This window comes from Silurus meridionalis, chromosome 4, assembly GCF_014805685.1.
Source record: "Silurus meridionalis isolate SWU-2019-XX chromosome 4, ASM1480568v1, whole genome shotgun sequence".
NCBI lineage: Eukaryota > Metazoa > Chordata > Actinopteri > Siluriformes > Siluridae > Silurus > Silurus meridionalis.
The window spans coordinates 2426468-2442380 of NC_060887.1; the positions used below are offsets into that span (position 1 = coordinate 2426468).

The 15913-nt window shown below is 37.3% G+C and overlaps 1 protein-coding gene across 2 annotated transcripts in view; it reads right to left on the bottom strand.

Moving 5' to 3' along the window:
- Positions 1–15913, bottom strand: part of LOC124384641 (eukaryotic translation initiation factor 4 gamma 3-like) — a 271327-nt gene that overhangs the window by 87069 nt on the left and 168345 nt on the right. The window lies entirely within an intron of this gene.

Genomic DNA, 15913 nt, shown 5'->3' on the forward strand with positions numbered 1-15913 from the left:
CTCCACAGATATGGATCAAAACATCTATGTGGATTTGGATGGAGGGATTATGGCCCTAGTCAATGAGAAAAAATGACTGTAACAAACGTTTCCTTATAACTAAAAGCACTAAACTCTTTCTACGCTTTAATTCTGATTCTTTGATTATATCGTATATAAATCATGTTGTTGTTGTGTGTATTTTATGCTGTGTGCAGGAACATGGCGCTGATGAACAAAGGTTTCTTCTGCAAGGTATGCGCCTGCATCAAGGCACGTGTTTGTACATCAAGCATGTGCTGAGGGGTATCGCTCAACTTTGTCACCTCTAGACCTACCTGCGATGCTTGTTATTTCCTTGTTCTTCAAAAGCACTGCCTGTGGTGCCTGGAGCAGTCCACCTGTCCTTTAGGTGAACGGTGCTATAATTTCTTCCGTAAATGGTTCAGGTTTCCACCAGAAAAGGACGAATTCGTTTGGGAAACTGATGAGGACCCGTTCAGACCGGTGATGGACATTCTGCACCACGCTGACATGTTCTCCCAGATGGAATGTGGATAGATTCCATCCAGAACTTTGTCTATGATCTTTCTGCAGGACTTAAGCTGATCACCCGTATCGTTCATGTGCGAGGGCTATTACCCTTGCCCAATCGTTTGGAGTTCCTGCCAGCTCGCTGGGTGCGCCAAGCACTCACAGTTTTCTGTTCACGGAATTCGTCATGCAAAGCACCTTTCTAACGTACTACACCATCATCTTCTGTGGCTATGTTCTATGGACAACTGAACCAGCGAAACATCGTGATTGGAATTCTCGTCCTATCCTTTGTCACAAATTTCACACAATCAGGAAAGACTCAATGGTATTCTCATCGAAATGTCACGGTGGTGTTTTGAGGTTTCATCATGAGGTGTGGTCTTCACTGCAGTCTCACAGTTCTATATCTGCTCTTTTGCCGGACTGGATCAGACGACTATCACCCATTCCAGTAAAAAAAGGCAAGTGAGTCTGGACATCAAGGACAGGAACTGAAAGCTAAACCTCTCCATGTCCAATAATAATTAATAAAATCAATAAAAATCTAAAATATGAAATCACTTGTTTATTGAAGTGTTCGACATCATTTAAATCCTGATTCTAAATCAGTGTTTCTCAACTGGAGGATGCTTTTAAGATAAATAATTAAACTCCACATGATAAACTTTTGGAAAAAAATGTGACAAAAGTGAAATTGCACAATTATTAAAAGATGAAGTTAAACCATGATTTTTCAAACGCCGTATGACCTCCTCATGGATTCTTGCATCTTGCTTATATCCCTCTTGTGGGGCAGGGGGCTGTGACTCGGGGTCATAATGCTGAGGGGGAGGGAGGTCAGGAGGGAGAGGGAAACTGGTCCTCAGTCCCACATTGTGCAAAACACCACACACCCTTATAATCTTACACACTGAGCATCTGAGGGGTGAAGCCTCTGTCACCTGTCATATTATAGACTACATCAGGACAATGTTAACAATTTCTACATGTTGTTAAAGTCAACAAGAAGCCAGTCATCACGTCCTGCAGCTGCCTGTAGTCTGTTCCCTACACTGCTATGTGTCAGGATAAAGGAATCATGTGCTGAAGCAGGTCAGTGTGCCACAATGTTTGTGAGGGTCGTGTTAAAGTCACATATGACTTGCACTTTAACAGAAAGCTGTTTATCAGTGTTGGGCAGTAAAACCGATAACGCGTTACTTTTTACAGTAACTAATACTGTAACTTCATTACCGTTACCGTATGGTGCGTTACCTGTTACTTTTTTAAATGAATGAATTTGGGCTGAAGTGTAGACTACAGCCTAACTTGCTTACAGCAGCGTCGCATTGTAGAATTGGTGGATAAACCACTGTAAACAGGAAGAAGACGCACTGTGGGCGTGTCTCCGTTTATTCAGGTCTGTGCGGCAGTAATGGCGAGTCGAGGCGAGAGCAAGACGAGTTTCTCAAAGTGGAAATATGCTCATTTATTTCACTTTAGTTGAGTATAAAGACAAAAACTTTTAAGTCAAATGTAAGCTGTGTCTTTCTGGTTTGAAGCTCGTATCTACTGCGATAAACAGCAACTCCAATCTGCCGAAGCTCCTCCAGAAACTCCATGCCTGAGGAGCTAGAAGCTAGAAGCTAACCTGGTGTTCTGTTCTACATTGTTGATAGTTTTCATACTTCAGCTGTGAAAGGAACATTTTTAAGAGCTCAACACAACAGCTTTTATGATGCAGAAGCCACTTTAGTGTTTGATTGTGAATATATTATTCAGCTTGTTTTGTTATTTATTTCAGAAATGCTTGTGATATATTCAGTTTGTGCTGCTCTGACTTTAATAAAATAGTGTTTAAAATGACTTTGTGTTTAAGTCAGTTTTGTGTTTGTATAAACCATAACACATAAAAGGGCATTAATGGGAACATTAAAGAAGGTTCTTTAAAAAAGTAACTAAAAAGTTACTTTTAACAGTAACACATTACTTTTGGTGTAAATAATCAACTAAGTAACTTAGTTAATTTTGAATGAAGTAACAGTAACTGCAACTAGTCACTATTTTTAGTAACGAGCAAAACACTGCTGTTTATTAACATATACAAATTCCTTTACAGTCTTTACAGAAATATGAGTGCAGTCAATTGTGTTGATTACATTTGTAAAACTGAACATTGCTGCAAAGTGCATTTTAATTTCAGCCTGTTCTTGCACAGTGAAGAGAAACCTGATGTATCGACTACCCACCTTAATAATAACATCCAAAATGACAGGCATTATGACACTCAGGGCAGATACCAGACCTATAGCATGAGATTTAATAGAATTATATTATATCTAAAGAAGATCTTTGTGAAAAGTTAATTATATATAATATTTATATAAAGTATTTCCTGTCTGCCATTTCCCACTAGAAACAACCTGTTGTCATTAACCCCAGAGTGGTGAGGACCTGTATTTGGACAGGGATGGCATGGTTCTGGTGTGTTTCCCTCTGTAGTACTGGACCCAATTCAGCACATAGATCCAGGAGCACAGCTGTAGGAATCTAAATCAGATTATTAGCCAGTCATCATCATGGACAAGAAATCATCATGGTCCCTGGAGACTCTTTTTCTCCTTAATCTTTCATTGGTGTAATCCTCCAGCAGTGCCATCATGCAGCATTACACACGGGGGTCACCACAGCATTTATGATTTATTCCAGCTCATTATGGAAAGATAAAATAAACTGATATTTGGTCCTGTGCCATGAACATAAAAGCAATAATAGCTACAGAAAAGCTCCTGCTTCCCTCTGTAGCGGGTATTTAAATCCCATTTAAAATGCTTTCAGTGATTCTACATTCTGTTTATATGAAGTGTTTTTAACAGTTTGCATGTTAATTGGCTGTATGGTGCATTTAAGAGCATTTTAGGTGAATTCATGAACCACATCTGTCTGGAAAAGACACGTGTCCAAATACTTTTGACCACACAGTGTGTAGCAGCTGAAAAGCAGCAGCTTCGGATCAGTCGCATTTCCACTGGAATTCAATCTGAAATATAAATTTTAATTTTTATTGCATGAAATATTTCATATTATATATTTGATATTGGAGTCATGAACCTCTGCATTTTTCTTCCAGTGTCCTGATTCTTTACACCTCTGATCATGAAATCAGAGTCCAGACGGAGATCTTTAGGAGAACCTCCACACTCCTGCTGCTGCTGCTGCTGCTGGATCAAAGGTACAATTTATTCATGTCTCAACTTTCAGTGTGGTTTGCAGGGCAAAGATACATCATAATGTATTTTATAATTAAATCATAAAAAAATATCTTAACTTTAAGTGTATCACAATAAACTACTGTTTTTTTATTTATTAACTCAAATTCACAGTGGGCCAAAATTAAAACTGGGACAAAATCGGGCCAAACTCAGTATTTATTGAAAAGTTTACTGTAATTGTGCATGTTTTCACTGCGGTTAAGCAGCTGCATCTTGAAAATACACGGTTAAGCAGCCGCACTTTGTTTAATGTTGCGTCTAATCTTGCAATTACGGTATGGGTGGTGGGAGGGTCAAATTACATGTAAAGACGCTTCAGAAAGGCGTTCCGTTATAATAAGACAAAAGAGTAATCTCAGTGCATTTTTATCATGTTCCACATTCAAACACTCATAAAACTTCCTAGATAGTTTTTTTTCAACTGATTCCTGTTCACAGTGATCTGGAATTTATTTACTTTGTATTTATTTTCAATTAATTTGACTTTACATTTTCAAGAAATTAAAGGCAATATTACTCAAAACATGTGTATTCTTTTACTTATTTCCATATTATTCACAAAAATCTAAATAATTTGCATAATTATATTCTATTTAGAACAGTTACACTGTTTCAGAAAAAATCAATTCTTCTACATATTCGAACATATAAAAATTGGAATATGGATTTCACTCCATTACTCAGGTTGCAGTTTTGCAGAGACAAGTTCAATTTACAATCAAATGTTGTGGAAACAAAATAAATAAATAAATACATACATTGCGTATTATCCTTTAATGTACATCATCAGTGGCATTTGAAACATTGCCAGAACTGTTCATTACCAGTGACACTTCTGGGTATATCTACACATGTAGGATGATACCACTCTTGGCATTTAGAGCACTGGACCATGAGTTCATTGTAATGAGCTGTTCTGCAAACACAGTAAACAGGCATCGCAGTTTTGGTCACGTTTGCCTCGGCTTCACTCTCTCGACTCTTCATGCCAAATGCGATACTGTTTTTTGTTAATGAAGCATACAGTTGTGCCCTTAGCCTGCTTTCATTAAATATGCATACCTCTGGTGGGTGACTCTTGCAAACAGCATATGCAAATGCTATTGTGAACAACCCACAATTGCTGTTTTTTGATTGTTGCTGCACAGCTGGTTGCAAAACATCAAACTTGCCTGACTGCGGCCTCACCAGCCAGGACAGTGCTTGTAGTGTTCCTGGGTCCAGAGGGGTGCATTTGCTGTCATACACAGAGAGCTGATTTTCATTACAAAACAAATTGCTGACTGATCCAGTGGCATTGCCGAATGTTCAATATTTGCACAAACTTATTTTGTGGAGTTCCCACAATTCCACCATTTGGAATCGCACTAAAGGGCAGAACAGACTGAAACCCATCAATGTGCACATTGTCCTTTGCCATGAGGTAGCTGGCCAGGTCGATGATATCACGGGTTAACCAGTAATCAGGGTGAAGTATTTGTTGCAGCATTTGTATTTTTGGTGGCCTGCATAGTCTTCGAGGAGCAATTGTTTCTGATGGACCTGATTTATTCCAGATTGGCCCTTCAATTTTTGATTGTCTTCTCCTGATATTCTTCACTGGTTCTTTCTGTAGATACAGAAGATACAATTTATTTCTTAGATATTTTTTGTGCCAGTTCTGATTTAAATTTGATGCAATGTGAAGACAAAAAGTCAGTCTTGTTTGTGATCTTAGTCTATTAAGTATCTTTATAATGAGGGACAGCAGTGTCAGTTCTACATTTTGGGACCTTCTAGAAGACCACATGATAAATGTGAGGGACCATGAGATAAAATGCAGTCATAATCATGCAATGATAAACCATTCTCTTAATTAATCAGCTGATTTTCCTTTGTCTTCAGTCTGCTCAGGTGATTTGGGCTACACTTACATTTGTTGTACTTCAGCACTATCATCTTTCCTCTCTGCCTGTGTTTTGTAATAATCAAATTATTATCAATATATTTCTCTTTCTAAATAAGCTGTGAAAGTTGATTCAAGAGATTGGAAGCCATGACTCTGCTATCATAATAACAAGACATCAATTTACACATTCAGTAACATTTTAAAGTTCCCAAATTTAAATTGTTCCCAATATTTGTACCTCACCAGTTGCATTTTTTTAACTATACATACAGTATATATATATATATATATATATATATATATATATATATATATATATATATATATATATATATATATATATGTAACCCTGTTCTTAAACCCAAAAGGTTACAATTTTATATTTTTACGTAACTCAGAAAACCTGGATTCCGGCAGTTGAATGGTGAATTGGCGGCAGTATTCTTCTCTTGTACACCAGTCTCTTATTTCAATAACGAACCCCAATGAATGAAACACCAGAGTACAAATTCAAATTAGCAAATTAACAACTTATTTATTTTCCTTATTCTGAGTTTTACTGTTTGTTTGCTGTAGCTGTAATTAAAAAAAAAAAAATATATATATATATATATATATATATATATATATATATATATATATATATATATATATGAAACTAGTAAACAGTGGAGGATGAAATATTTAGAAAATAAATTACTAGTATTGAAAATGGTATGAAAAGTAAAATTAAAGACCTCAAAACAAAGAAATACAATAGAATATAACAGCACAAGTGCACAATATTACACAGTCTATCAGAAAACTCAGTTCTGTATGCAAAATATATGAACCAACAACTCAGTCACATACACTATGTTTTCGTTGGGGCCCAGTTGGTGCACATTCACAGTGTGAAGAGTTAAAGAAGTACTCTTAAGCACAAACTTGGAAAAATCCTTACATCCAACCAAGGAAACCAAGATGAAACAGAGAAAAGCACCAACTCACGGTTAGCGTAATGAATAATTCCCTCAGCGTGGAGAGTCAGGTCGATCCGAGCACAGTGTAACCCTGAGATCTTTACAGCAGCGACAATGCAACACGTCCCGTCACAAAGTCCCGGGTCCAACTAGATCCCGTCTGCATGCACTGTTCACACGCTGGCTAATGCGATGGCCGCTAGGCCTCGATTACACGTGATGACGGAGATGGTGTCTTGTTAACAGGCGGTGCCCATAAATAAACTTAAACGTTGAGAAAATCAAAGAAGGAAACCCGTATACAGTTCCCGTACAATTTGGGCCGTAGTATTTTCAGGAATATACTCTGTCTCCTGTAGCACACACACACGCGCCCTGTGCGTTGCTCCTCTCTCCCGCGTTGTCACTCCCCTGACCTTTAACCTTTTGGTCAACAGTCATTGGACAACAATAAAACATTTACATTTAACAAATTGATTTTCTAAATATAAAACAAACCCGTATCCGAACAAAAAAACAAACAATGTCGTAATATTAAATTTGAAAATAGAAATAAAATAAATAAATTGTCATAAAACATTGGAAACAAAGCACATTTTTAAAGGTTCCTACATATATATTAGGGATGCACCGAATATTCGGCCGCCGAAAATGGCCCAAAAGTGCATTTTCGTTTTTCGGCCGAAAGACTTTGATCACCGAAAAAACACGGCTGAAACAGTTTGTTGTGATGATGCATGTCTAAAACAACGTGCGGTGTGGACGTATTTCAGTATATCTGAGAAAGACCCACGGATAGCGATTTGCAAAACATGTAATGCCGAAATTTCATCTGCAAAAACTTTCTCCACGTCGGGTTTAATTTGAAATCCAAACATCCGATCGCTATGCTGAATATCAGAGGAACGCAAACGCACAGAAGAGCAAAACTCCTCCGAGCATGCGCACTCCGTCTGTGGTGGACGTTTTTAAAAAGGCAGGAAGTTTCCCAGTGATAGTGTTGTATTGTATCTTTAAGCAGTTGCACTTGTTCTAAATGCACTTTGTTTTTATGAAAGAACATATTTAATTGTACAACCTTTCAGCAGGCCAGAGGGACTGTACATTATTATTTAATGTACACATGAGTGCATTTAAGTTAAACATTTAAGACTACATTTTAATTTATTTTATCCTGTGCATTGTTGCAATGTGCTATAAATAAATATTTTCATAATTTGTAATTGATTTATTCTTTGAAACTTTAATATTAATTTATGCAATTGAAATGCCTTGATTTTAGTAAGTTTAGTACACAGTCATAGCCATTAATGCAATGGTAATAATAATAATTCTTTCAGTGTTTCGTTTTTTCCGGTTTTGGGTTTCGGCCAAGAATTTTTATTTCGGTGCATCCCTAATATATATATATATATATATATATATATATATATATATATATATATATATATATATATATATATATATATACCAAGAACATTTTTTTACTGTGTTACCGCTGAGAGCCACATCATACACATGGGCACAAGTGAACATCACCCATCCCTTCCTCTAACACGCGCGCACACACACACACACACACACACACACACACACACACACTCTCTGCTCAGCCAGATTTATTACCAACATAATGACAGAAATTGACTCCTACAGTTTTAAGACCACAGGCTGGTCATTTTCAACAATGAATATTGTGTGCACTGCCTCACACACACAAACACACACACACACACACACACACACACACACACACACACACAAACTCTCAGTTTAACCAAGTCCACAAACAAAAATATAATAATTTACAATAGTGTTTTTCTTTTACTATGCATGTTACTTAGTGGGACTTTTGGCATCCTTGCCTTGAACAATCCCCTTCAAATCTGCCTCGTATTCCGCTGTTGCCACTCGAAGCGATTCTTTCACATGGGTGTCAGTCAGAACAGATCAATGCTTTGATTTCACGTGTTTCAGGGTAGAAAACATAGACTTTGTGTTTTTTATTTTTTTTTATGTGCGTGTTCACTTCGCTTGAGTTCAATACGGTATTTTCGTCAAATACGCATGTGCGTGAGATGAATATACCGCAAAGTTTCCCAGTAGGGGCGAGATCATTTAGGTCTAAAAAATACTGAATTGAACTCAAGCGAAGCGAACACACACATTAAAAAAATAAAAATTAAAAAGATAGGAAGTCCGATTCTTTATTTGCGAATCAGTTCTTTCGGACAGTTTGTTTTAAAGAACCGGTTTAAAAAAACGGTTCACCAGTTCTTTTATGTCCTTACGTCATGACGTCATGCATATCCAAATATCATCTCGGCGGATGAACATACACACTAAACACTTTTAAATAAAGTCATGTCTATTGCATGAGGGCATAAAGCTTATCTGTTTAAATTAAATCATCATTATCATCTTAGAAATGTTCTTTACATTTACGTTTTGCATTGTGCAGTGTGTGTGTGTGTGTGTGTGTGTGTGTGTGTGTGTGTGTGTGTGTGTGTATTAATGTCAGACAGCACGCGTACTGCTCGGTAGGTCGCGCATGCTCAGTGTCAACAATTCGTTGGTATGAGTAGAATGTCGGACGTGTCTGAAAGAAACGGTTCTTGATACAGTACTGGTGACTCGAGAACAGCAGTATGTGTGCTGCTCGGAATCGGCAGGTATGCGCATGCTCAGTGATGATCACTTGTTTAGCAGCATGTTTCAGTTTAATGTGTGTACTGTTGGAGAAACTAGAGAAGAACCCCATTCTCAGGGATATTGATTTATTTGAGTCGGATAGACGCTCATACACATTCAAAAGTGAGTAACTTGAGTAATTTTGTTGATTAGTGCTGATTTAAGACGCGAACTGTTTTGAACGATTCAGTCCGATTTGGTGAACTGGTTCGACAGATTCACTAAAAAGAACCGGTTCAAATGAACGATTCGTTCACGAACCGGACATCACTACACTGCGGTCAACTTCCAGTTCCGTATAATCCTACATTGAAACTAATGAACTTTACACAGACTTTAATAAAAGACAGTGTCTGTTACACGTCTTGTATCTAAACAGAATCCTACCAAGAAAGTCATTGTTCACTGTCTTCCTCCTTCCTTTCACAACTATTTCTCTCGAGAGTTTATCTTTTGGCATCGTCGTGCGTTTAAAAATCACCATTGGTGAAGTTTTTCCCCCGATGCCGTGCAGCTCAGAACACAGGTGAAGTGCGTTTTCATGCCCGGTTGTTTTCAGCGTGATGAATGATTCTCCTATTCTGTAGACAGTGCGAGTGAGCGGCAGGTCAAACGTCAGTGGAACCTCATCCATATTTATGATGTGGTGTGGGCCGATTCAGTGGGAGCGCACACGATTTAATATAAAGAATTTCATCGGTTCACCTTAACCCCTTTGGCAATTTCATTGGTCTAATGTTATGGGGCTCAGTTTGGCTTGAAGCTTGTGAAACCGAAAACCCAGGAAAAATTAATATATTAGCCACTTCATTGTTTAAGCCGCGAGGTTCAAAGCGAAGTAAAAAGTAGCGGCTTATATACCGAAAATACGGTAGTCTAACATTAGTTAGTGAACAACGTTGAACCAAATAAACTACCACCTCTAAATAGTTTGCTCCAGCTTATTTCTCAGAGCCTGTAACTTTGGTTTGAGTGGCTTCCTTTCACCATCAAGATTTAAGAAGAAAACCTGGATGAACTTAAAAAAAGCCACTTAACTTCTCAGGGTAGCTCAAATGTAGAGCGTTCATAAGCCCAAACTAAATTACAAGTGAATCAGTCCAAAATCTTTGGGGCATTACAACCTGATCCTCAAAGATGATTGACACATGGCGAGTGTTAAAGAAAACACCACGTCTTTATTCACCACTGACACCAGAGCCACTGCTCCCTCCTGGGCTTCCAACTCATCCTAAAATAAGAATACATGCTCAGTGAGTGTGTGTGCAAATGTACATCTGCCACTTGGAAAAACAAATTACAGTAGTAGCTCAGGTTACAAGTTTAATTCGTTCTGGGAGCGAGCTCGCAACCTAAAACGCTGGTATCCTAAAAATATAAGTCCATAAATACACATATACACAAATTTTTAAGGTTTTGTAATGGTAATTGTTAACCCCTAACATCGGAAATGAAAAAAAATTGCTAAAAATCTTTGCTCACAGGCCGATGCAACACTCGTAACCCAATACAAAATGTATTAAAATGTTTTCGTATTCCAATTTGCTCGTATTCAAAGTTTCTCGTAACCTGAGGATCTAATGTATGTAAAACATTTTTTTTAATATTAAGGGAGAAGCCGAAAGAGGAAGAAGAAGCAGAATGTGTAATACAGCACAAGCACATTATTAATGCATGATACAATAAAATCACATAAACATGTAATGGGATTATTGTGATCTTGTGATTTATTATCAATAGCAACAAATCCAATAACAAAGTTAAAATACCAAGTAAAGAAAAAAAACTAAGTTCAGAATCCAGGATTGTGGTGTTAAAGTATTAGACTTTAAGCAGTAAAAATAAATCCAGGCAGTTCCATGGAGGTTCCCAATAACACAGTCCACACACAGTCTTGATAAACCCTCTTCAGCTACATGTGTAACGCCCACATTCCTCATTATTCTCTAAAAAGTAGCATGTAATTCTCTTATAGGCGCTTCATGACCCTCTGTCCCATCCACAACTTCAACTCTTGGCTGCCTGTTTTTCTGACACATTTATTACCCTTGATAAATCAGCCTTCAAGAATAAGAGATGTTGTGCTCATTACTGCTTCATTACTGCTGATTCTAATCACACATTCAGCACTTCCTTATATACCGACCATAATCACAGTGTTAATGATCAGTGTAATTACTGTAAACATATAAATGCTGTGACCCCTGTGTGATATGCTGCATGATGGCACTGCTGGATTTGTAATATTTAATGGGTGAATACGGGTGGGTCTTTAAAATACTCGATTGTGTGGGTTTTGGAAGAATAAAATCATTCGCGAGTCTCCTGCAAAATCTTTTTTTTAATAATAAAAATGACTAAAAAAACAACTCCTAGACTACTAGAGCACACTGAGGCAAAATGTCTGAAGCGCAAGACAGAGGAGAATCGCTGAGTGCTACAGAAATTACTGTATCATCAAAGAAAGGAACATACAAGTTAAAACATTGGCGTCTCTGAGAAATAAGAAATATGATGTTCTTTATGTGTAAGTTTGTCTCTGATGAACAAGCCGGTGGCGACTGCGGCGAGGAAAAACTCCCCGAGACGGCATAAGGAAGAAACCTTGAGAGGAACCAGACTCAAGAGGGAACCCGTCCTCATCTGGGTTTCACTGAATGTCCATTTATTACAGCTAAATGATGTTGAGGTGAAGTGATGATCAGATACAAACTGTAGTCCTGAGTCAGTGTAGCAGACTGTTAACATAAACTACAGTCCAAATCCCAACCCTCAAAACTCCTGTTCTTACTCTGTTTTGTTTCTGCGTGGACTATTTCAGCCTGGTGGTCGTAAGTTTTTGGACACTTTGTTTTTGGTGTTTTTTTCCTACGAGGACATTGTATTTGACCTGATAGTAGTAGTGCACATGTTTGATCTAAAATAATGAAAGTGATGAGAATTAATTATTTGTACAAATTATCACACACACACACTCACACACACACACACACACACACACACACACACACACACACACACAGTGTATATGAATATATAGGTGTTCCTAATAAAGTGTTTGTAATACATGAACACAATTAGTATCATTGTACATACAGTAACATAGTCATTGTTTAAACATATGCACAGAGTCGTTAAAGACTCCTAATATAAATAATACAAAATTACCGTAACATATAAATATTGAAAAATGGCCCTGAATCCTGTATGTACTGTAGATGTTTTGTTTGAAGTGTTGTGATCATGAAGATGAAATCCTGCAGGTTATTTGGGTTTGTACTGAGTGATAGTTGTTTCATAAACACCTTCTTATAAAATCTAACTCAAATATTAAATAAAAATTCACTCTAAATATGTAATCAGCAGCGTCTCACCATCACATTCCACTACGGGAGCGCAGGAGGAGGAGATGCCCGACTGCATGGAATACAGGAGAACATCAAATCCCCTACCATTAGATAACTGCAGAACATTTAAATAAAACAAAACAAATGTTTATTTACTGTTTTTTTGTTTATTATTATATTCAAAAAGTGAACAAGTGTAACATAAAAAGCAGAGTAGCAGGAAGAAGCAGCTTTTGTGAGACGCTGGAGAAAATAACATATTTTGAGGGAGTGGGACTGAAAAATACGTCTTGTGCAGGTCTCTAGGTTCAACTACATCTTTTAATAGTTGTGTAATTTCTTGCATCACTTCTCTCATCTGCTCTCGAGCACTCGGGCGTTTCTAGATGAGCGTTTCACAGTGATTCTGAGTATCCTGGAGCTCCATGGTGGTCTGTTCCAAAGTGACCGTAAGATGAGCAACATGTTCCTCCACTTTCTTTCGTTCTTTTGCCCAACTCTCTCTCTCAAATGCTACAGTTTTCTGCAGTTCATCGTGGATTTTCAGGGAAGACTGAAGCTTCATGGTGGTCAGTTCCAAAGTGGCCTCAAGCTGAGCAATACGTTCCTGCAGCTGTTTTTGTTCTGTCCCCCAGTTCTGGAGGTGTGTGCCGTTTCTCTCATTTATGTCTTGGTACCGCTGCTTTCGCTCAGAAGCCAAAGTAGCCTCCTGCGCTTGCACGATCTGTACCAGAAAGTTGTTCACTTCTTGTTCTTCTATGCTCTTCTCTATCATCAGATTAATTAAAGCTTTTAAATCTGTTGCTTTTTTCTGCATGTGTTTTAGCTTCTCCTTCTTTTCAGCAAACTGTTTATTTTGTTTCTGTCTCCTGCGTTGAAAAAATTCTCTAAATCTTCTAAAGAGCTCCATTTCTGTGTCTCCTTACTTACAATGAGTAAATTCACAAATGATCAACAAAAGCATGACCTGACTTATATACATGTGTCCTACTGTGACGTCACACCCAGACGCCCACACACACACACACACACTCACTCTGCGAATGTACACATTACAGAGGGAAGATTACACACAAACCGGAAGTTGACCCGAGTGACTATATGAATGTTGCAGAATCATAAATAACCAGATGAAGCTGACTGAGGTGAACCCCTGAAACTAACCCAGGAACAGAGTTTTTTTTTTTTGAGAGACTGCTGAAAGGAAATTTCTGGAACTATCTATTGATTCAGACTCGGTCGAGCTTAAACGGTGAACCGACTCTCCTGAACCTCATTGTTTTGAATAGAAGTGATTGAACCGAGCTCTCTTGAACCGAGTCACTTAAACTGAATCTAAGGAGTCAAACTCACCTAACCGAATCTTTTTGTACTGCCGGGAAAGACCCTCTGCCGAGATAAAACGAACTGTACGACACCTGGAACTGTGAGTTTCCGAGCTTTATGGATTTTATTCTCTTTAAAACACAGAGTTTATCATTTATTATAATTATTATTATTATTAAATATCGGTACCGGAGTGAAGAGGGAAAAAGCGATGTTCCTCATTTTGTGTTTACTCCTGATCATTAGCATAACACAGACTAATCACAGACTTGCAGGAAAAAGTGGATACATTTGTCTAAAATAAATAAAGAATGATTATAAAGAGTGATAATATCTCCATAAATGTTGCAGTGAGCAGAAATGGACCTTCCGGCTAATGGTGTAGGAGACATCATCATTAGCCTCATGCTAGCCGGGTTTGCTAGCGCTGCTTTTGTGTTTGTTTATTAGACTTTATTATTACTTTTTGACTAAAAGATGAATAAAACTATATTTAAGTTAATAAGATTACATAAGTTATATTAGTACATAAGTTTACTTATAGTTCACTAAAAATCTGATATTTAGACTGAGGAAGAAAACTATAGAAGCTAAGAATAGCTAGCTGGCTAGTTAGCCTAGCTAATGTTGCAAAATAATTGTATTTCGCTTTTCATGTTTTTTTCTGCATTTTTATCTACATGTATACAGTAATTGGACACTGTAGGAAATAATAAAGATGTAAAACAGGTATAAATGTGGTAGTGAAATGTGTCCTAGTGTATGACTGAGTTGTTCCTCTGTGTGCTTCAGTAACTGCTGTTAAACTGAGAGGAAAGAAAATGGCTTCAGTTCAGCAGAAATGAACTGATAAACAGTGTTAGGAAAAGACAAAGTGTTCAAATATTTACTCAAATATAAATTGTGATAACTTGTTAAAATGTTTTTAATGGTTTAATAGCCTCACATAGAGATGAATACAGAGCACATAGTGTTTGAACAGCTTTATGTTATAGGTTACAGAGGGCTTTCTGTCCAACACCAGGGGATCAGGAGGAGAAGGAAAAAGATGAAGAGATCAAGAGGAAGAAGATGAAGAGAAGATGTTATGGACTCGTCTCTGAGCAACAGTTTAAAGTCTCATCTCACTGCTCCTGTTCAGTATCTCACCTCAGGTCTGGGGATATCAAAGATTCCTGTAGATGATGTGTTGTGTATACAGTAGAACATCAGCTGTAGGAGAACCAGGAATAATTGACTAAACAAGGATTTGAATATTAAGATTTAGCAGAAAGGAGGAAGTTGTTTTTGCTGATAACTGATCAAATGTTACACTAGGGCACTTTGTATTTGTGGAAGTGGTGTTACGAATCTCACGTGTAAACATTTGAATTGTTTTTATGCCTCATTAGTCTTAAAACTAACATTTATAGAACTGACTAATAGAAAGTGTTTTTTTTTCATGGATCACCTCAAATCAGTGTTACATTCATTGTGTGTGTATAATGATGGCATGTCAGCTATAAGGGTGATGGAGGAAAAGTCAAATCTAAATGAAGTTTGTCACTTTTTGTTTCTTGTCATTATTTGTTGTCCTCCCATGTGCTGCTGTACACAGGTGAACAGAGACGTCCATTCACACCAAGCTTTTACAGAAATCACCAAATCTTGATTTTAATACTGCTGAGATGATTTTATAGGAGTTTATTTTCTTATTTTAATACCAATATAAAATCCCATACATATTATGGTGTAGTCGTGGAACAGTTGAGAAAACACTAAGTGCTTGTAAAAAGACTGGCGGCAGATCAAAATCAATCACATCTTTCATTAATGTTTTTTCTTTTCTAAATACATTTTTGGACCTGATTGTATTCAATAAAAATATGTATTACAGTTAATTTACCTTGTGATTAATTTACCAGATTATTTTATTCTTATGATAATTTCTTG